Here is a 22362-nt window from a genome sequence, read left to right on the forward strand (position 1 = left end):
TAATTGCATATAGCCAGGGATTAAGCCATCATTTAAGAGAAACTAAAACATTTTTAGGAAGAAAGTTGTAGTGCCACATTTGTTAATTGTTTTCCTCCTTGAAGTGCACTGTGTGATTAAAACCACATGAACTCATGTTGAAAAGCTTGGACAGATATCATGCATGTAATATCTTGCTAAAATATAACTTGTCTCTGCACAAATAAATATGCAGGAAGTTGTTGCTTCTTGGGGAAATACTGCTTCTACTAATGAATAACTGTTAATTTTTGTCTGTACTTTCACATTACACTGAACTTGGATGATGGTCCATTTACTGTTTAGTTCCCAAATGAGCACTCATTTTTTGTTTGTATTTTGTGGGCTTCTTTGTTTGAAATACTATTTTCTTGGCTAATGATAGTGTAGTTTTATCTGGAAATAATGAAGCCACTACCTCTGTGGTGGGAATTCAGAATGGGAAATCATACAGTTACGAGCTAAGGACTTAAAAGGATTATATGAAATGTGGGAAAATAAATCATGTTTTGTTATGAAGACGTAGGATATTAAATGAAAAAACTTTCTGCTGGCATGGTGTATTTCAGTAGTCTTTTTTGCTGTAGTAAAGAAAATCAGCAGAAGTTAAACTCTCCCCAAATTTAAACTGCATTATTTTTGACCCTAGCTGTTCTCTTACTGAATACTGTGTGTTGTTGATCCAGCATGCTGAATTTGGCTTGTGGATATACTTGGAGTTGCTTTTATTCAGTAGCCTTGAATTGAATGGCAGAGATGACTGCAATTAAAATTGTAGTTTGAATACATCTGTTAAGCATTGAATAGTTTAGAGAATATAATTAAATTTTAGCATGTGTGTTTGCTTCTAGCTTTTTTCTGTTTACTTTGAAATCTTTGTGAGCTGCTGATTTTAAATGGAAATGATCTTTTCACACAAATCTGTAGTGGAATGGAGGCAAAACTACATCCTGCTGTTGTTCCAGGATTTGCTTGTACACTGTTTGAATTGTTAAGTGTAGTTGAGTAGGGGAGAGGGAGGAAAGGCCAAGTCATGTCCATCTTTGAGAGGAATGTAAAATACTGACATTCTCAATAATGTATTTACAAGTAGCAGACTTGTCAAAGTAGTATTTTGCAATAGCCCATAGTATTCCTGTAGCAGTGGATGTGCAATAGGTGTGGGATATTTGTAGTCCAAATACTCCCTAAATGGACAAAGTGGAATTTCCCTTTGGAATTGGTGGTGAGGGGCAGCAGATGGTGTTACAGGATGGGAGACATGGGAAGTGTGTGACCAGTAATATGGAAGGACTGTGACTAGGACAGCATAGATGGTGTATATGTGTAGTTGTCAGGCATGGCTCTTTCCAGTGATGGCTCTGGAATAATTCTTTTTTATTCCACATGGTGAATAAACAGAATTAGGGATTGGCTTGTAGTAAGTATCTTGAAGTAAGTGTATGGAGATTGCTTTAATTAAGGTATAAGAGTGCTATGGGACCTTTTAATTATGTGTATGTTTTAAACATTCTGCAGACTGTTTTGCCTAAATCAAACGTGTTGCAACCAAGGAATGTTAGTTCATTTGGTGCGTAGTTGATAATTTAAAGGCCCAAAGCTGATGTATCAGAATCTATTTAAAGCCTTACAGACAACCTCCTTACCCACACTGTATTGCAATGTTGATAATCAAAAGGTGTGTAGGAATGGAGACTTGCTGAAATTAGTCTGTACAGCCAGAAACAAAATTCCTAACAACGTAATCAAAACATGAAAAATGTGAAAACAACTTAGAGATGAGAGCTTCAGAGGAGCAGGAATTTTAATGACAGTAGTTTATATTAGATTATTTGCTGTCTTTTGATACAGTTGTTACCAGTGCTGACTTTTGTAACTATTTTTGAAATACTATGAAAGCAAATGTGTTTTTGTAAGAATAATGTAGCACTACAGTCTTGAAATTCTGAAATTAGCTGTCTCAAGTTCAACCCCAAGTGTTGGACACAGGGCACTTTGGTGGCCAATGTGCTTGACAACAGCTCTGGTGAAAGTTAAGGGTCAAACTTACTTCCGAAACATTAACTATTACATTACCCCCTAAAATACTAAGTAGAATTTTTTTTAATATACTGTCTACTCTACCAATTTCTATTTAATGTATTAATGCACTTTCTCCTGTGATACTTTGGTGAAATAGTTGACTTTCATGGAAAAACAGTAGGATTTTAAGTAGTGGTAATATAGATACTGTTGGGGGATGTAGTCAAATTTGGTTGAAACAATTATGCTAGATTCCAGTGTGGAACAGCTGGGAAGAAAGGTATAAAAAATGAAGCTCAGGAGGAGTTGGGAATAAAGCTGTGTTTCAAACTACTAATGGGTCTAATGCATCCGATGTGGGGGAAGGCCTTTATATTAACACCTTGAAAAAGCCTCCCTGCAGCAAGGAGGAAAAATCTGATTTCATGGAAGTGAAACTGCTAAACTTCAAGTAGCTAGCTGGCTTCTTACCATTTGCAGAGTAAAGAGCAGCCCTGGATTTAATGGAGGCATAGTTGCAAACTAGGACTACACTATTGGAAAGTAAATACTTAAATTCAAATGTCAAGCTGATAGAAACAAAGGAGAAGGTCAATGTAGGATGTGGCATGAAGGAGCAGCTCAGGTTTGAGCTGTGTGGGACTGCAGGCAGAAGGCAGTGAATTACTGCTATTTTGTAGTGAGGAACTTCTGCCTCAGTCTACCAAGGCTTGCTGCTAAATCCTGATTTCAGTCTGCCTGATGAACCTCTTTGCCTAACAGAGCCTATCACTGCAGGTGGTGTCTTCACCTGCTGTACCCCAGCTGAGGGAAGTTGCAGCGTAACAAAACATCTGTACTGGCTGGAGAAAGATATGTCATACAGTTTTCATCTTGTGAGGGCATGTAGAGAAGAGAAAAAGGTGCAGCTTGACCTCCCTAGTGAAGAGAAGCTTGGGGACAAGGGGGAGGAGGAGGAGGAGACATCAGCTGTTCTCTTCTTCCCAGCAAGCTGCCTAGCAGTTGGAGTACCAAACACCTGAGAAAGGAAGAGTTCATCACTAGATTTAATTTGAAGCCTGGCTGTTCAGCCAGTCTGGATAGACACTGGCAGCCTTGGTGCATACTGACTGCAAAACTTAATGTGAACTGTAAATATCACTGCAATTCAGTTACTGCTGTTCTGCATCACAGGGCTTGTCTTCAAGGGTCAGATGAAATGCTGGCACAGTAGGGAATACCTCAGAAAGGTGTTTGATCTAGATAAGTAACAATGATACCTCATAAATGCACTCTCCTAGTCAGCAGTGATTTGGGGTTTGGAGTGTTGTGAGAGGTGGACACAAATGAGGCAAAAATCCCTCAAAACCGGCAGTGGCTGCACCCTGAAGTTTCTATTCTGAAGGTGAGATTTAGCACATCAGGCACATTTATTTTCATTTCAGGTGAATAGCTGAAACACCCTGCAAACCAAATTACATTTTTAAAAGTCAGTTGGGATCATTAATTTTGTAAGATATGGTATGTCATAATGAAGCAATTCTTAAAATGTAGTGAAAGATTTTCTTCAAGTATGTGTTAAAGTGCAAGTACCTGGTGAAGGGCCCATGCACATAGTTCTTTTGCTTGGTTTGTGACATTTTTCCCCTCTTCCATTTACAACTTACTTTCATGAGCAGGAAATCCTGAGGCAATTGTGGTTTTTACCATAAGGAATAGGGCACAGAAGAGTAAAGTTGCTCAAATGTGATGGCTGATATGAGGCCAGTAGAAAATTTTACTCAGAAGAATAAAATCTAAAGGACAGAACTTACTGAGAATTAATTTCTGACAAAGGGTTTTTGGTTTATTTGTTTCTACCTGACTCCAAATTTCATGTGTTAAAACAGAAGAAACTTTACAGCTGTCTAAGAGACAGAGCAAGTGTGCAAGCAATAGATGCACAGCAATGGGGATAGTTTTACCCTGATAAAGAGTTGTGGTCTTATGTGTCTGCAGGGCAGGTTATTTCAGGACAGTGTCTTTGGTTTCACAGGCAGTAATTGGCTCCTTGGCTCTAGGAAAATAGAAATTCAGAGTGCAGGAAGAGAGCCTAAGGCACTGTGTGCTTTCCAACTTTCCAACGTTTCTGATAATTCAGTTTCCTTAAGGGAAATAAATTCACAGCATTGAATTTTTTTGTTTTGTGGTTTTGGGTTTGTTTTTTTTTTTTTTTTTTTTTGTGTGTGTGTGTGTGTTCAGGCCTTTTTTCCCCCCTTACTCTCACTTTCTTCTGGACTTGTGTCATGCTCTGCACTTAAATGATCTTGTTTGGTCTCCATCTGCACCCAAGTTCAAAACCACTGTGGGGCCTTATTTATGTTCCTTTTTGCCTGCAGTTTCTCTCCTGCTGTAGCTTCTGCTGCTGCTGATTGAAATCTTCAGCAGTCTGTTCTTTTCTTTGCAGTGGTAGCCAGTTTCTGTGACATTTGAGGGAAATGAGAAGGGATCTGAGTGAGTACAGCCTGAATAAAAGACTTCACGGCAAATAATGTGAAACTACTGTTTGTATTTGTTTTTTATACTTCACCCAGATTCTGAGAGTGAGAACATACCAACAGTTTCATAACTGTGTGTGTGCATATACGTGCATATGTGTCTATGCATGTGTATGTATAAACATGCTGAGATTAATACATGTGAATTTGTGAACAGTTTATGTGTTTGCATGCTGTATCTCTCTGCTCCTGCTGACTTTGTTACCCCATTAAGAGCTGCTTGCAGCAGGTGGTGGTTGGCAGAGGTGTTGGTAGCTTTGAGTGTGCTCAGCACTTGGGAAGTTCAGGCTGTAGTGAGAATGGAGGTCACTGGAAAATAACATAATTGGTGAAAGACAAAGATAGATTTGGGGGTCCTCAGTGCCATGAGTAAGAGAGCTCTCCTCTTCTTTTTCTACACTATTGACCTTTCCTGAACAAGACAACATCAAATCTTTCCACTAAAAGGAGTCACACCAGGTGTGGGGTGTGACCTGATTGCTTGGCTGGGTCTACCCACTGTGGCTGGGCAGGTGGGCAGCACTCCTGGTCCTTGCAAAGCTGGCTGATGATGGAAGGCCTAAAGCTGTGTCCTGGCTGCCAAACTTCAGCAGCAATTTTCAGTATTTACTAGCTGCTTATCCCTTTTCTCTGAACTAATAATGTAACTTGTAACTTGTTCTCTGAACTAATAATGTAACTTGTAATAGCATGTGTGCTTTTAATGTTTTCCTTATATTCCCTTTAATTTACTGTGATCCCAAAGGTAAGTGGTGCAGTGGTGTCCTTGCAATAGAAGCAAGAAAAATACGGAAGAAAAATGAAAGGACCAAAATCTAGTGAAATATATATCTGTGGGATACTGAATGGTGCCCTCATTACTGCCACAAGACTGATGTGCCCTTTGCCCTCCTGGTCTCCCAGGCAGGACCTCAGCCTATCATTGTCATGACAGGTCTATTGCAGTTTGGAGCAGCCCCATGAGCAGTGTCTGCAGACCACACATGATTACCTCTGACACCTGACATTTCCTTTCCTCCAAGAGAATTGCAGTCATGACCTCCAATCAGACTGGGTCCTTGAAACAAAATCACTTGGAGCAAATCCAAGAAAATGGATTTGAGGCAGCTCTCATTCTCGGTGTTCTTGTAAGGAAACTAATGCCACTACAGCACAGCTCTCTGTCAGACACTGTGACAGCTTGATACTATTCTACTTTAAAAAAGAAAACCAGGAAAAACCTCTCTAACCCCAACCCCTCCCATATTATTCTTTTCTGGTGTTAGTTCCTTTATAGAAGGAATTTGTAGAAGGCATTTTTAGAAGCTCCACTGCATGTTCTGTGTGTTTAAAGCACACTACTCTCCTTTACTTGTCCTTTTCCTTTGCCTTCCCTGCTGCTTTCTGGCAGCTTGCCCCTATGCATTCTCTGTGTTGTTTTGTTGATCGATGGCTTTCCCCCCACATCTGTCTGTCAAGGTTTTGTCTTCCAAGCTGGCTGTTGTTCCATGGCTAGCCATCAGTTTGCTTGTGGGAGGTGGTGAGTGGCTGCCTTTGCAGCACTCATCAAACTGTCTCTATGTTGACTCATGGAATCTTTTGCTTTTCTTCACCCTGCTCTTTCTCCCCTCCCACTGGGGAGGGGGCCTGAGCAGCTGTCTGGATGCTTGTGTTGCTGTGGGAAGATCCTGCTTGAAGTGTGTTGCTCTACCCATCAGAAAGACTGTTTATTCAAAACTCACTTTGAACAGGTTGGTTGTGAAGACCCATTTAAGTTAAAAAAGGCTTTCTCCTAAATATGTACAGCTGTGCCTTAAGATAAAGGTTCCTAGGTTTTTTTTTTGTTTTGGTTTTTGGTTTTTTTTTTTTTTTTTTTTTTTTTTTAATTGTTAGATTACACAGCAGCTGCTGGTGTGATCCTCAGGTCAAAAGAAAGATGCCTGGTTCCCACCTAGCTTTTTGTAAGTGGTTAAGCGGCTAGACACTAGTGCTGTCCATTCATTTTAAAGTCACAGGCTGTGTTTCAAGGGAAAATGATTACTTAACTCCCTTGACCTAAGACTTGGTACAGACTGGGCCATTGAGATCTAAATTGCTTATTTCTATAGCAATTGACCCACACTTGAACATGACCTGTCCTCCTCAGTGTGTGCTTGAGTTTTGTGCTAGATGCTGTGGTGTCAGGAGTGTTTTCCCTCATTTTTCTTGTATGCTTGGCCTCACCATCACGTATTCATTTCTTTCATATCTTTGTGATGAAGTTGCTTGGGTGTCCTATTTGGAATCAGGGCTCTGTATTACTTAACCATAGCACACACATGGGAATGCACCATTCCTGCTCATTTATTTCCAATTCAACTAGAATAAAGGGGGAACAAAAGATACATATGCCATGGAGTGATGGGGAACAATAATAGGAACACGGTGCCTTCTTCCCACCCACCTTCTTTTAACTGTTCCTGCTCTCTTCACATTTCATTGCAGATGGCTTTTCTTCAATTTTTAATTCATCTTCACAAGTCAAGGCATCTCCCAGCCACCCTCTATTTGTTTATCAACGACTTCCTTGTCCTTTCATAAAGGTAAAGCTAAAGCCAGGTCACTCACCTTTGGTTCTGAAGTGCTGTCTCACCCAAAATCCCACCTGGCCTCCCTTGCTGGTGGGTCACTGCTCCAAGTAGTTGTGGTGTGTATCCTGTGTATCCCTGCTGAAGAGGGAGCATGGTCATCCTGTGGTCTGGCCTGGGTCTAGCTTTAGCTGCATTTGTGAAGAGAGGATGTTCACATTAAATGTATACATGGCATAAAGCTGGGAGGAGCTACATGTGCATTTGAAGATGAGAGCAAAATTCAAAATTAATTTAAAGGCTGAAATTTGACAGGCAAAATGAGCTGTTTCAACTGAACAGTGGTAACAAACACCAGGGAACCAGTGGCCAGATGGCAGCTGCAGAAAAGGAGGAGAGCTAGACAGCTGAGGTGTATTATTTTGGAAAAGGAATGCATTTCAAAGGTATGAATAAAGAGAAGTATTGCTCTTCTCAGTATCTTCAGTGAAGTAACATAGGCAATTTCCAACTTACATGGAAAAATGTAGCTCAGTGAGAGTGAAGAGGAGACCAACATGAGTGATCTAAGGTCTGGCAAACCTGACCTGGGAGGAGAGAATGCTGAAATTGTTGAGGCTAGAGAAGAAGTGTCTGAGAGCAAACACAGTTTATGAAGGCTGTTAGAAAGAGGGTTAAGGAATAATCTGTTCTCCATGTTTGTGGTAGATGGGATGAGGAGCACCAAGCTTACAGCTTAACCTCTCAGGTTGTGAGTAGATACTGGGAAGAGCTTTTCCTGGTAAGGACAGCTTGACTGGGATACTGCTGGGTCTTTCTTGCAGAGACCTATAGAAACAAGTAGAGGGGAGGTGAGTTAGATCTTGCCAAATTTCCTTTAATCCTGTTTTTCTATGTTTAACTGCAGTGAGGAACTGTTTCCTTGCTGACAAGACAACCATCTCTTACCTCCTTTTTTAATGGGATGTATGGAATTTCTTAGCTGTGGGGGTGGATTTGTCTCCATCTCCAGATGAAGCTTGTAGCTCAGGGCTGAGAGATTCTGAGCAACCTCCTCATGAAACTGCATTTATTTCATCCTAGACTATCTTTGTTTTTCAGAGTGGGCATTGCTGAAGAGGAGCTTGGCCTCCATATTTGTGTATGTGCTCATTATTAAAGTCAGGGATAGTTTTGCACTGACCCTTCTTAGGGCTACTTTCCTCCAGGACAGATACATCTTGGAGAAAGCTGGTCAGAGCAGCCCAAAATAGAAAGGCAGTGATCTAAAAAGTAATCAGCATGGGCAATGAGAGGTCCTCAACTTGACTTGGTTTAGCACAACAGATATACATTAGATCTTGCTTCTCCCTTGACACACTTCCCCTTTCTTCAAAAATGCTTCTGCTTCATTTATTTCTAGCAGGCAGGAAAGCTCATTTTCTCCCTCAAATTTTCAGCATCTTTGACAGCAGAAATTAAATTCCTTCAAGTCCCTTGAGACTGCTGCTCTTAAAAACCCAGTCTGCACTCCTCAATCACAGAGGATTTAGAGGGAGAGAGAACCACTGTGATGTAGAAAGAAAATAATGCAGAAAAAATTGAGGTGAGAGGGCTGGAATTACAGCTGCATGACCCTTGGATTTAACTGCATCATATTCAGCTTGCATTATCCAAATGTTTTACTGAATCTTTTTCCTGCTTTCCCAGCCCACCTTGTCCTTCATTGTGGGAAGCTGTGACCCTGTCTGAGGGCAGCTGGCTCTTCCAGAGGGCTCTGCCCCCAGTTCTCTCTGTCCCTGTAGCCCTCTGGACAGAGCAGGTGCTGGGCTCAGGTTTCCCTTGTTCCAGTGGCATGCCTGGCAGCAGGGCTGGGGCTGCACAAGGATCTGGGAGGGGACACAGTCTGGACAGTGGATCCCACCTGAGCACAGGGATCCCATCATACTCAGCACATAAAGCTGGGGAAAGAAGATGGAAGGGGGGACATTCAGAATCATGGTGTTTGCCTTCCAAAGTCACCATTGCACAGGGTGGAGCCCTGCTTTCCTAAAGATGGCTGAACACCTGCCAGCCCTTGGGAAGTGGTGAATGGATTCCTTGTTTGGGTTTGCTTGCATGCATGGCCCTTGCTTTAGTGATTAAACTGCCTTGATCTCAACCCATGAGCTTTCTCACTTTCAGTCTTCCAGCTCTCCCCCATCGTGACATGGGGGGAGTGAGTGAGCAGCTGTGTGGTGCTTCCTTGAGGTGAAACCATGACAGCTGTGAAGAGAGAGATTCTGACCCCAAGGCAGGAGCTGAGATGACATGATGCTGAGTGACTCAAAACACAATGCTGCTCAGATGAATTTTTAATATGTTTGCAAATATGAGTGTTCAAACTGACTAAGGCCAGAAGGAAATTTTGACACTTGCCTCCTTTGCATTTTTTGTCTTGTTCAAACAATTGAAATCCTGGCTGAATTTAAGACTGAGCTGCTGATCACATTCCAGAGTCACATGTTTGTCAGCAACTGCCTTTCCTTGGTATTATACCAAATCTGATCCATAGAGATGTTCACATGCACGTGCTGAGCAAATGGAGTAAATCTGGGAGTGATAACATTGTTGGGTGAAAGGAATCTTTGTGTAAAAAAGTTATTGACATCCCGGTAAATTAATCTTGAAATGAAAAATACTTTCCCAATGAACCAAACAGTTTTTAAATTTTTTTTTCTGGTATTTTTTGTCATATCTATTTTACCACTATTTCCTACTGAACCAAGAATGTTCAGCCTAAACGGTGGGATTTGCACACGACTGATGTCTGTAATGTCGCTTTCACAAGATGAAAGCTTGCAAAATGAGATACAGAAAAATTACTTACAGTGAAAAAAGTATTTAAAATATTACCTTAGTGGTTTGCTTTGGGCTTTTTTGCCTGCTTCCAACTCTCCTTCTTCAAAATTCCAGGTTTTTGGATGAGCGTTTTCCCTATTTTTATTGCATGTAAACAGGAGAGAAGGAAAGGCTGCAGCTTGGATGGCAGTTGCAATGGTAAATGGGCTATGGTTTTGATTCATATTCTGTCTGATGCAGTATAAGAAGCAGTTTGAATTGCAGAACAGAGAGAAGGATTCCCAAGGAAGTGTCAGCTCTAGTTTTCCATCAGATGAGGGACTGAATGGGGCACTTGAGGGAGCTATTCACCTTCCCATGGAACTGGTGAGGAGAAGGAATATGCACCAGCTTCATGAAAAAAGAACTAAATGAAAATTACAAATTTCAAAAGAAGTAGCAGTCATTAGCTTTAGGGAAAGCCAGTGCTATTATAACTCTGTAAACAGAATGGCTTGAAATACATAAAGCAAAGCATTGCAATGGGTAGATCTCCTCTGGAAGGAACCTGCTCACACTGGAGTGATGCTAAAGGATGAGGGCCAATTTAGGTTATTGAGTTAAAACATATTCATTACAGATTTTGAAAGTCTGCTTTCAAGATGTGAGGGCTGTTTGCACAGAGCAGCTGTGGACATATAGCTCTGTACCTGCAAGATGCCATACTGGGGCGAGCAAGAAGCTAAAAGCTCCTGCCAGCAGCAGGAGCCCAGTGCCTGGTTCTGTTGATAATCAGCAGGGAAATTTAAGTTTGATCAAGGGGAGCAGCAGCCCCATTTTGGGGTTTTCTGAAAGGCTCCTGTTCTCAATCTGTGCTTAAGAGAAGTCTGTCTCTATTGATGATATGAGAGACTGCCAGCATTAGACTTAGTGCTTCTCTTTGATTTCTGCAACCACCAGTCCCTGGCAGCTTATTTGGGCAGATGAGTGTCTTTAACAGGGAGGCCCTCTGCTTTTTTTTGGTTTTATTGTGAACTCCATCCATTTACTGGAGACATCTCTGGTGCTTACTGGGAGTAGGGAAAACCAAATACCTGGAGCAGGGATAAACCCTGCAGATCATATGTCCAGGTGAGATTTAATGTGGTTGCATGTCTGGGAGAGACCTCAGGAGCTTTGCAGGAGCACCCTCAAAATGTCAATCTCTCTGCTGGTGGAAAATATAATTCCCTAAATGTGAAGCCAGGTTATAGTTATAATTAAAACAAATAAAAGTAGCTATTTAGTGGACCTAACCTCGAAAAATCTGTCATATGGGTTTATAAAAATACATTTTAAACAGGAGAAAACTAAATTTTGCTGATTTATTCCAAAATCGTGTTTCCTTCTTGCTCTGCACTTGGCTGTGCTTGCTTGTCTAGCTCACACTTCACATTCCAAGACAGATTAAATAGGCTAGTGTTCAAATCCTTCTTTAAGGTCTTTGTGGGATCCCCTTTGGATTTTAATCTTCCCCAGGTCCCTCTATCACCCCCACTCCGGAAGGATCTCTGAGCATGGGGAAGGGCATGCCTTGTCCATATGGGCACAGCTCACACTGCTTCGATCTCTGAAGCTCTCTGTGAGATCACAAACAAATCATTAATCCACTGAGAGCTGAAAGGCTCTTCTGTCCCTGAAAAGGCAAAGTGGAAAAAGCAAAATGAAACATTTTTAAGCTCTTAACCTTAAATCTCCTATTACTGTACAAGCTGTAAGTCATATGTGGTGTGAGGAATTCATATGAGAGGTTTTTCACTATTTTCTGGCTGAGAGCAGGCATGTGGATTGTCCCCTTGCTCATGGAAGTAGCTACCAGGCCATGTCTGTCAGAGGAATATGTACCATGACAGAGGGGAACAGGGAGAAAACTGTGGTGGCTTTTCTCCCTCACAGTAAAACTCCAGTTCTGGGAGGACCTGGAAGAGAGAGACCCACCAACTGGCCGAAGATGGGCACCAAGAATTTTTGATGTGATGCTGGAAGGATGAAGACTGGGAATCAAAACCTAGCAACACAGATGTGTGTGAGAATGCTGGAATTGTGCTCCACTGACCTGAAAAAACAGGGCAAAAGGGTTGGTTCTTCAAAAAGCCAAATGTCCTGTTTTCTAGACAAAAGTAATTTCTTGATTGTCAGTGGCAGCTCCTTTTTAGGAGGATCCTGTTTTGTAACTGTGAATGTAAAGAGCTGCTTGGGCAGCCAGCCAGCAGCACAGCTACTTAATTTACCAATGAAAATTTTGAAGAAATGGGGGAAGTTTGCTAGAAAGCAGGTCTGCAATACAGCAGGCTGTGTTTCTCCTTGCAACAGAAAATCCAAGAAAGATTTGAAGGATCACATAAATATATTTTGTGTACTCAGATTTACTGAACAGTATAAAATTTAGTGGTTAGAATAGAGTACACAGAGTAACTCTGTGTTTACCCTTCCCTTCTGAATGCCAGCTCTTGGACCACCTTGGGCCTCGTTGGATTTAAAGCAGTCAGACTCTTGCCCTTTGTGTAAGGGTAGACTGGCTCTAGCCTGACATAGCTGGAGCCCTACCAAACAAACATATAGACAAAAAGTAATTTTCTGAATGCTCCTTCCTGGGATACATCTCAGTGCCTAGAGAACAAGTGAGAAAACCTTCTCCACTGCAGACCCTTAGTGCGTGGGTGTACATACCCAAAGACACCAGGGTGAGCTACAGGAGGACGATTTCAGCCCTGTGAGTGAATCCCCATGGGAATAAAGCCTGTCAGATCACAGCATTGCCAAGAGCTCGGTGCTGCCTCAGCAGGACACTCCCATCCAAGCAACTGAGAAGAGATCATTTTATTAATGATAGTCCCTGCTGCTAGAGCCTGCCTCCCTTTGGAGATTCTCCTCATAAGAAAGGCCCTCCATGCTACCTGCTGACACCTCTCATCTCTGTGGGGTTCATGATGAGTTGGCCACTGAATTGGGCTCAAAAATGTAAATTTTCCTTGGAACATTAATCATCATGTGACTCCAAAACTGCATCTCAGTTGGCAACCTTCCTTAAGCATCAGCTCACGAGGCACTCCACATCCTCCTAGTCTACCTCAGCTTGCTGCAGCTGCTGTAAGAAATAAATTCTGTGGTGTGCATCCTCCTGCCTTCCCAACATTAGCCTTGCATTTTACTTAATTGCTGGTGATTTTGGAAGTACCAAAGTTTGTGCTCCACTTCCCTGCACAGTTGCCCATGCCTTACATCCCCAGCAATTCCAGCTGTCCTCTTTTCACTCTTACCAATACTCAGTGTTTTCTCTAAAACTTCTGTAAAGCCCTTTGGCATTTCCAGCTTGAGATTCTGCAGCAGAAGGAAAATTAAAATTTAGGCCAGCATTAAGTTAATTAAACTTACCATCAAATTAATAACACAAGAAATACTGTGCAGACTACATTATTCATGGTCATGTTTTATTCAGTAAAAATTCAATTTTTAATGCTTTTAGTATTAGTGGAGGATTTCTACTCTGCTCTGCTAGAGTTACATGGCACACAGGGTTTCTCAGGTTCTGTATATAAAGTCAATGTAATTTTCACTCAAGTGATAAAAGATCCCCAATCAGTAAAAGAAATGAGAAGTCCCACGTCCCTGGTTTCATGGAAGGAAATAGTCAAACATGGAGGATTAAATTCCTATATATTTAAAGAATTAATTTTAATTCATTACCTTTCCTCTTGTTTTCTCGCACCCCAACTATTCTCCCCTCCATCAGTTTTGCTGTCCATGAGCAAAGTTCCAGTTCACCTCATAAAGGTTTTTCTAAAGGTTTTGGTGCTGAAGCCTCATTGCTCCACCGTGGCACATCCCAGCATTATCTGCACAGCTCTGCTCCTGACCACACTGCAGGAGGTCCTTATTTATGAATAATGCAGTGAAGCACTACATGAAATATGAGATTAGGACTGAGAGACTCTGTGCTCCTTCAGGTTTTTTTTCATTTAAGTCCAGCCAAGCAAGAGCTAAATAACATGGTTCAAAGAGCTCTTCCATTCCAAGGGGACTGTGGATCACAGTCTGAAAGAACTACTGCAAACTGAAATTATGGGCACAATAACCTAATGCATGCTTTGAAAAGAGGCGGTGGGAATGTAACTTCCCTTGGAGAAAGGAAGGAAATTAATGAAAGCTGAAACCATGGCACAGAGACAGCATTATCAAGAAAGAAGGCACAAGGAAGGAATCATCAGGAAATGTGCAGCTATTGCTGTGACAAGGGAGAAAGGCAGCTCATATAAGCATATTAGAAGCTCTCTTGCTTAATTGCTGTGTTTATTAGAGGTTATTCTTAATACAAAATGTATTGCTGATGCAAAGATTATTGTTTATTCCTCCCTCTTCTACATCCTTTGGCCACCTGCCCCCTTTTTGTTTGGTGAAGTCTTAGCATTTACAATATTATTTTCCTGATAGCTGGAAATAATGTTTAAAATGTGCACTTTTCAAAAAAATGCAGCAAGAACCTACTTACTCAGAAGAGCTTGGGTTATTCTTCTAGACCAGCTTCTTTATTTCCTTTTAAAGCAGTCTTTTATATTTCTCAGCCACCTCATGAATTTTTATATTCTATTCTGGTGTCTCTCTAGCATGAAGGTTGGTAGACCTTGCCAACATGCTTCAAGCCAGAAGACTTTAGAGCATCTTTAGCATCAAAAATAAAACTCTCTTCCTGTGGCTGCCTGAAGAAAGGTGTGAAAAGAGGACTTTCATGGTGTGAGATTCAAGTGCTGCAGTGCCCAGAACAGAACTGATGTCTCCAGGAGGGGAACTCACGAGGCTGAATGGCACCTAACCAGTGAGGGAGGGAGAGCTGGGTGCCTCAAAGTGGGATTAGCATCCTTCATCGGTCTGAGTGGGGAAAATGAGAAAGAACTGAACTATTCCTGAATTAACTCTCTACCTGCTACTGTGGTATTTATACCTGCTCTTTGATTGCATAAACTGGGGCCTTCTCTTCTGCTCTTCAGAAGAGAGGGTGTGAGAAAATATTATATTAGTAAAGTTTCTTTGAGCTCTTGGTCAGGAAATAAGAGACATGTTTTCTACATCCTCTTCAACCTGTAAAGGCTTGAACCTATACTGCCCCTTTCTCATTTTTGCTAAAACTTTCAGACAATGACTGAAGAAAGCATCCACTCACATCTATCCATCTACCCCACGGAAAAGCTGTCTCCAAAGGCCGCACTTTGATACTGTTGCAACTATAAAGAGATTTCAAGAGATGGAAACTTGTGACAGCAGGAGACAGAAGCTGCCTTCAGGGGATCTACTGTGTTATCAGCCAAGAGCAGACCTTCTTCAACATCTACATCCATTAGGATATTTGACCCGAAACCTGGTGGCTCTCAGTTCTAGAGGGGTAGAACAGGATGATTAAGCCACAAAATATGACACAGGATGCACTGCTGGAACGAGGGTTTGGCTCAGGAGCTGTTGTGGGCCTGAGCAGGAGCTGTTGCTTTGACTGTAAGCTGGACACTTCCACAGGAGGAAGATGCTGCTGACAGCTGCTTGGAAGCATTGATTCTGCCTGGTGGGGTCGGGAAGAAGGAGGAGCTGGGAGGTTCTCCCACATTTGCAGCTCCTGTGGCCTTTGCTGGTTGCTCAAGGCTCCTGTGTACAGGGCAAGTCCTGTCCTCCTAAGGTACTGAGCTCCCTCTAAGCAAAGAATACCAGGAAAGTTCTGTGGCAAGAATATTGGACTGAAAAGCAGCAACCTGTCTGTGGGCAATACAGGGAATAATTGCTACATCGTGCAGTCATATCCTGGTCTGATTTTCACTGGCAGAAAATTTACCATTGGAAGGTGAGTGTAGTTAATGACTCACTTCTCTAGTGAGGATGGCTTATCAGCATCCTCTGCTTGACCTCCAAAGTTTGCATGAAGATCAAAGTTTGCATGATCATACCTTCACAACAGAGACATGAGACACAATTGCAATTGAAAAGGATTATAAACCTAAGTCTAGTTTACAGCATGCTGTGCGGGCTCACTGACCCATTAATCAGTGACATTTTTGGTTTACTGGACTTTTAGCATGACTTGATTTACAGCATCCAGCTTTGGATACCAGCCATGCCAAAAACCACAATCAGTGTGGAGTAGTTACAAAAATCACATGACTAGGAAGTGGGTCTCCTTTTTTTTTGACAAAGGTGCGGGTGGCTCCTCAAAGGAACTGAGCACGCCCAGCTTCTTTGTGTTCATTCCTTTGTGGGAGGGACATCAGCACTTTCTTCAATCAGCCTGGAGATGAGTTTTTGCAACAGCAACTGCTTTGCTTTTTTCATTGTTTTCTGAGTAATGTCCTTGGAGAGAAAATTCCAAATGGAGCCAGCTCATGGCCATGCATTATATACAGTTCCCTGCTTTCACATTAGGACTTTAAAGCAGCTGTGGAAATCCAGGGCTGACAGTTCAAAGTAACTCTCCTGTGTCTCTCTTGTTGCAAACATTGGAAGAGAGAAGTTGCTATGTGCTTGAGTGGGCTGTTGGGCTGAATAATGAGATGCTTTTGGATGCAAAGTTCATACAATGGCATTTGAGGATGCTATTCAGTAGTTAATTCTGTGAATAATAGGGCATCACTGAAAGCATTCCAAAGTCTACATAATAACTTTGGATTTGGGCTTGGAGAGAGACTTGCAGCAATAATACATGTCAGTACTCTTTTGGGGAGGCTGGCAGTGGAGAAGTGCCAAGTGATCAGCTTTGGTTTTGTTTTTGCACTGTTTATCCTGTCTGTTTGGGTTGTCAGGCTGAAGTTCAAGAATCAATCAGCAAGCTATAATGGACATATTTTCATTATGGCACAAGGAGCCTCAAGTGTCCTCCATTCATGTATTATTCACTCAAATGGATGAACAAAGAAGCCATCTACTACAGCACACAAATCTCAGGATATCTGCACAACTTAAAAATACACTGAGGTCCAGGCAAAGCCTCCACTCCTCTGCAGTTGCAAAAGCAAGAGTAAAATTTTGTGTTATTGCAGAAATGTGGTCACTTGCCATGATTCTTTAACTCAAGCACTGGTAGATGCTGGGTACAGAGGTGCCAAATGTTTGTTTGCTGAGAGGCCTTTGAAGTGTCTTCAGGATGGACATTAGGATCCATTCCATCTCTATAAAAGGGAACATTATCTCACAGTGAGAACTGAGCAGCAACCACTGAAAGACAGAAGATGTTTATATCTCTCCAACACAGAAAAACAATACAGATGGGCTGCAAAAACCACCTGTGTGTGTAACTGTGGTAGAGACCAATGCACTGTGAGTGACCCAGGTAGAATTGTTCCAAGTAATTCCCACATTCTCCAAATATTATGAGAGGTGTTTCCCCATTTTCATTTTATCTGTGCATTAAGAGTTTAATTCTACCAGGGAACTCTACATTTACATTCACTGAAAGTCAGCAGGGAATGATTTATACATACTTTCTAGGATTTCTCATGTAAATCCTTGAAGACAAAATCTCTGCAATACTTTCTGAAAAGCCCATAAAATTGGGATAATAAACTGCATTTTGTGGGAAACGTTGGCTGGTGTGCATTTGGCAAAACAGGGAGCATGCAGCAACAGCCCCAATGCTTCCTTGGAGAGCTGAATCCTGGCCCTGCCTCTGCCATAGATGCAACATGTGAGTGTTTTTCAGTCAAGCTCCCTGCTCATTATTTTCTAGATAGCTGAACTGTGGGTCAGAGCCAGCATGCTAAGAGCAGAAACTTTGGTCAGGGGGAGATATTTTTTTCAGACCTTGCATGAAAATTGCTGTTTAATACCAACAGTTCAAAGGTCTGACTTTGGGTCTCTGCAAGGACTTGAAATCTGCAAATGTCCCTTGTGGCTTTTCCTTCCACCTTTGAAATGGGAAAATGCTCCCTTGACACAAAGGGGCTTTGTGTGAACAAATGAATGTGATAATGATGGATCCATACAAGTATCTTGGTGGCCAGGGCAGGGCTTAAGCCCTGCATGGTGTGTCAGGGGCTGAGCTCTGAGCAACAGGAAGAGACCAACATGTTGACTTGCTGCTCATAAGCTGAGCACCTTCCAGTGTCTGTGGTGAGGGAGGTGAGCGTCCTAAGGTGAACCAAACTCATAAAATTTCGTGATTAAGTACTAACACGACAAAGGCAAACAGGAGGGGTAAAATGAACTTTCCTATGTTATCTGCTGCATCTTTCCCAGGATGCTGCTGTGTGCTCCCTAGCTGCTCTCCCTCAGGGCAGCAACAGGTGCTTGAGGAACTGAAGTGTGTCCTGAAGTTAGTTTATGTGTTTATTTACTGTGAGTTCACTTCATCTGGGTTCTTATGACTACAAGCAGACTGGCACATGGCTGTATATTTGTCCTGTGGGTTTTTTTGGACTATCTACATCTGAAGTCTTTTCCCCCTAAAACTGCTCAGAAAGGTTTGTTTGGTGGGTTTTGTTTGTTTCTTTCTTTCTTTATTTTTAATAAAACCACTTTGTATTTCTTCACCTTGGTGAATTTTGCTACTCTTTCATTTTCCCAGTCACCCTGATGGCACAAGACTACTTTCTTCTGGATTATTGTTTTCTTTGTATTTTAAGCAAGACTCTTGATTCTCCTAATAAAGATATTAAAAGGGGAAGGAGATCATGGTTTCCATCTGCTGTAAGCTTCTTACTGAAATTGCTGTCCTATAGCTGCACTATGCTACAATTTACTCTGAAACACTGCTGAAGAGAGGAGAAGGAAATAAACTTTTACAGAGTGTCTTTAGCAGAAGTTGAAAAAAAAGGACATTGTTGCAGTTATAATCTGTCCCTGAATAGGGATGGAGTGGAATAGTCCACAAGACCCTCTGCCCTGCCCTTACAGGCTGCTGTCATTTTAAAACAATGCTCTAAAGTACATGCTGACATAGTTTGATTAGTTAAAAATTGCAAGTATTCTTTCTACTTTTAGTGCTGTTTTCAAATGTTACTAAAGTATTCCAAATTTTGAATACTACTACTAATAACAAAGGAACACTTTAAGAATATATTTCAATTTGTTCTAGGACAGAAACAAGCTGGCTCTAAGCAATCATGATCTATGGGTAAGCAGAGGGATGAGAATTTGAGTCATCCTTGGCATCACCAGCAGATCAGGACATGTCACTACCAGTGTCTGACTCCTCAGGCACACACTGGAACCCCAGGTACCATTCTGAAATCAACATCTTTTCAGGAAGATGCTGGAAAAAGATATCAGAAGAGTCTCTTTGTGGGGTGTCCACTTCACTAGAAACAGGAAAACTGATTGCTGCCAGACCAGTGCAAGGGAAGATTGAACTGTCCAGGCAACCCACACTTAAATTGGACTTTCCTAACATAACTCTAATAATAACCCAGAAGAACAGTAATCAAGGCAGCTAAGAAAATACAAGACCTAAACCTTTTTCCAACTTTATCGCTGTTGCCTGTGGTGACAAAACATACAGGTTGATGCATTCATCACTGCTTCTCTGTGTGCATCCAAATGAGTTTGATGGTCTAAACTGGTATTCATCAAACGTTTTGCAAGTGTAACATGCTTTCCACTGCAGCTGTGTTCCTGTGATAACCATTTAGTTTACACCTTTAACTTTTCCTGGTTGGCGGCTGCTCAGTTCCTCAAGCAAGGTGGGATTGGAAAGAAAATTAGGAAAAAATAAGAGAAATCCAACATGCATATATTTTTATGATATCTCAGTTTTTCTTAAAATTTTTCTAATCTTCTGTGCTGCCCTTTTAACATATTTTTGGGAAGGCTTACAGAATTGCAAATCAGTTCTTCATTTTGCAGACCCATGACACCTGCATTGCTTGGTGGGCCCCAGCCTTGTGTGCTTGTTTTCATTCCTCCTGGAACCTGCTCATGTTTCCTCCTGCATTCCCTGGCATAGCAAAACATAAAGCATCTGTCTCTTACAGGCACCAACACAAAGGTGGATTTACTAAAATAAGAGAAGTAATTAAAATTTTGATTTTAAAAATAATCTATTCTAGTTCAAATAGAAGTATTTCCAAGAAAAGAATCCAAAGCTTTTCTCAGCCCACCTGTGGCATATGTGAGCAAGACTAGCTAGATTGTTACCCTGATTTGGGACCGGCCAGAGTTCATTTTCTTCTGAGGACCTGCTGCAGTACTGTGATTTTGATTCAGTATGAGAATCATGTCAATAACACATTGATGTTTTGGCTGTTGCTAAGTAGTGCTTATCCAAGTCAAGGACTTTTCAGCATCTCATGCTCTGCCAGTGAGGAACTGCAAAAGAAACTGGGAGGGAATATGGCCAGGACAGAAGGGCTATTCCACACCACAGAACATCATGTCCAGTATACAAACTGGGAGAGTCACCTGAAGGGTTTTGACCACTGTTTGGGGCCAGGCTCAGTTTGAGGCATTGGTCAGTGGGTGATCAGCAATTGTATTGTGCATTACTTGTTTTGCTTCTGTTACTCTCTTTCTCCTCATCTTTACAATTATTACTATAATTATTATATTTTGTTTCAGTTATTAAATTGTTCTCATCACAATCCACAGGGTTTTCCTTTTCTTTCAGATTCTCCTCTCCACCAGATTCTCCTCTCCAAGTACTGCTTGGTACTTAATTGCCAGGTGGGATTAAATCACAACAATTGTTTTCAGTTATTACCTTTTGAAAGCTTTCTCAACAACAGTATTCACAGAGGTGTTCATCTTTCTCCAGATTGCCTGGAACCAAATCAGAAGCTACTTTGTTGTTTAAGAATCATTACTTTAATTTCCACCTCACTTAAAACACATATTTGCTCTCCAGTGGATCAAACTTTAACAAGTACAACAGAGCTTGAAGTAGAAAAGCAGCATGAAAGTAAAGCCATGCCAATTTTGTGGAATCATCTTTTTTTGTTGTTCAGGAAGATGTTTTGTGCTCAAGAAAAGGCAGCTTCATTATTTTCTCTCTTATAAGCTAGTTGTAGCTGAAATGCAGCTCCCTCTTCGGCGAGGTCAGCACTGCAGATCACTAAGCAGTGCCAAATTAAGACAAAGCACCTGCCTTCACTCGGAAATCTAGAGGTGGGTGTTTAACACTAACCAGTGTTAGAGTTTGAAGCACTAGGGCAGTCTTTCTTCTGTCCCTCCCCTGACCTTTTGCCAGTGAGGGCACTCATGCTGCAAGCTGACCTAACCCTTGGGAATGTGTTCCGAGTAATGGAAGCTCCAGGTCCTTTCCCACAGCTTGGCTTCATTAGGCTCATACATTTCCCTACAGTTCTTCAGTTGCATTGGCAAACACTGTGCCTAGCAATTCTTATTGTTCTGAGCTGATTTGAGGTGAATTTCCTTGATTTTGTAACCATGAGAGTCGAGCAGAGGTATCACTAGGAGCTATGCACAGGATCATGAATGATGCAGGCTGGAAGGGACTTCTGGAGTTCTTTAGTGCAACTTACTCCTCACAGAATGGTCAACACTTTCATGTTAGATACAATTTAGCTTCTTCTTGATTTTCTTCCCTCACTGATTGTTTTTCAAAAGGAATTTTTTGTTCAGGTCAAGCCTGGTCATCTCCCCTGCATAAGTGTGGACAAGCACGTGGGCCAGCAGCAATTGCCATTCAACAGCTATTTCCATTGTGTGAGTTAGGCTTTCTATCTGTGACCCTCTGGAGGGCTGACTTATAAGGCAAAATATTTGCATCAGAGTTGTAAGAAATATCTGAACTTGGCCACAAAGAACTGAGCCAGGATAATTGCGTGCTCTTGAAAGTTTTTGCACCTCTCCGCAGTGAAACTCCTGTCCTCTGAGTTACTAGAGGAAAAATCCTACAGGCTCTGTCAGGTCTTTTGTTTGGTCAGAGTGTTCACAGGTGGAACGTAAGTGGAGGGAAAACTGTGTCTTACCAGTAAGGGTATAGATGGTACCTGTTTCAAGAACAGCTGATCTAATTCTGGATCCCTAACGCTTTACAAATAATACATATGAAGTGAGAATTCTTGTACATCTAGTGAGGAGAAGCAGCTTTGATTATATATGGTTATCAGCAGTGCCCAGTAAAAAAAGCAGTTTTGAAGCATTATGTGGTTTATAGCAAGGAATCTATCTTATCTTAACTCTTAGACATCTCTGTAATGAGGTCATGTCCAAATATATGACCTTAACAATTCTGCAAGTATCTGACAAAATCCTTTGCACAATTCTATATTCCATTTAGTAGGAAACATTCCTGGCTTGATTAACTTAAGAGGCAAGCACTGTTATATCTGGGACTCCTGTGCTAGTCTATATTAGGGATTTTTCATTATAGGTAGTAGATAATTTTAAAAATAGATATTGTAAGCAAAAGAAAAGAGTTTTCTCTCTCCCTCTTTCCTGTAACTTTTTCAGAGAGCACAATTACATCCCTAACTATGCAATTCCTTGCACCA

The sequence above is a fragment of the Agelaius tricolor genome, unplaced genomic scaffold (assembly GCF_023055355.1).
Source record: "Agelaius tricolor isolate 1412-34295 unplaced genomic scaffold, bAgeTri1.0.p SCAF_26, whole genome shotgun sequence".
Lineage (NCBI taxonomy): Eukaryota > Metazoa > Chordata > Aves > Passeriformes > Icteridae > Agelaius > Agelaius tricolor.